The following is a 1,290-nucleotide window of genomic DNA, read 5'->3' on the forward strand; positions in this document are numbered from 1 at the left end:
AACTTACTCTTTAAATTTTTGTCATCATCGTTTTCTGGAGTAAAGTGAAGTTGGACAGGTTCATTTGCAAATGTGGAAGGTGCTACTGGTTAAGGTCCTTGACACTGCTTTCCCGACCTCAATGAAATGGCACTCACATTTTTAGGATTCTGGATAGATTGAGAAGGCAGCTTGTCAGAATTTTGGGACTGTTGTTGATTTAATTGTGTAGCCAATTGTCCCATCTGGTTAGTTAAGCTCTGAATGGAGGCTCTGGCCTCTTGTTGAAACTGCATGTTTTGCATAGTCATTTGCCTCACAAGTTCTTCGAGGGAAGGTTGTGGAGGAGCCTCAACTGTTTGCTGTTTCTGGGGCTGTTGCTGTTGTTGGATTGGTGGAGGAATGTATAGTCTGCTTGGGCCAACAACATTTTGGAAGGAAGGAGCAGGCTGCTGTTGTTGTTGTTGAGGGCTAGACCATCTGAGATTAGGGTGATTCCTCCATCTAGGATTGTATCTGTTGCTAGAGAGGTCATAATTGTTCTGCTGTGGTTGATTTTGTTGCTGAGGTTGAGGAGGTCTATTGTAAAGGTTTGCAACATAAGCTCCAGGCTGCTCAATTGCTCCAGGTTGCTGCATGGAAGGGCAAAGGTTTGTGTGGTGGTCGGCAGAGGAGCATAAACCACAGACTCTTGCGACAAGTACAAATTTCTGATTCAAGGCTAGTTGGGTTACCAGGTTAACTAAGGCATCTAGTTTACCTTCAAGCTTCTTGGTTTCAGCTGCTGAAGATGAATTCGTGGCTACTTCATGCACTCCTCTAATGACTATAGCATCATTTCTGGCACTAAACTGTTGGGAGTTGGAAGCCATCTTCTCAATTAAATTTTTGGCTTCAGCAGGGGTCATGTCTCCAAGGGCTCCACCACTGGCAGCATCTATCATACTTTTGTCCATGTTACTGAGTCCTTCATAAAAATATTATAGAAGAAGCTGCTCCGAAATCTGATGGTGAGGGCAACTGGCACATAGTTTTTTAAATCTCTCCTAGTATTCATATAGGCTCTCTCCACTGAGTTGTCTAATACCTGAAATATCCTTTTTGATGGTTGTGGTCCTGGAAGCAGGGAAATGTTTTTTCTAAGAATCCTCTCTTGAGGTCATCCTAGCTCGTGATGGACCTTGGAGCAAGGTAATACAACCAGTCCTTTGCCACTCCCTCTAAAGAATGAGGAAAAGCCTTCAAAAATATGTGATCCTCTTGGACATCTGGGGGTTTCATGGTGGAGCAGACAATATGAAATTCTTTCAG

General features: G+C 43.4%; 1 non-coding gene across 1 annotated transcript; it reads left to right on the forward strand.

Moving 5' to 3' along the window:
* The first annotated feature begins 981 nt into the window (after positions 1–981).
* On the forward strand, positions 982–1,088 carry LOC113000877 (small nucleolar RNA R71). Its single transcript, XR_003266197.1, has one exon. It is a non-coding gene; the product is annotated as a small nucleolar RNA R71 (small nucleolar RNA).
* The last annotated feature ends 202 nt before the right edge of the window (positions 1,089–1,290 follow it).

The sequence above is a fragment of the Glycine max genome, chromosome 20 (assembly GCF_000004515.6).
Source record: "Glycine max cultivar Williams 82 chromosome 20, Glycine_max_v4.0, whole genome shotgun sequence".
NCBI lineage: Eukaryota > Viridiplantae > Streptophyta > Magnoliopsida > Fabales > Fabaceae > Glycine > Glycine max.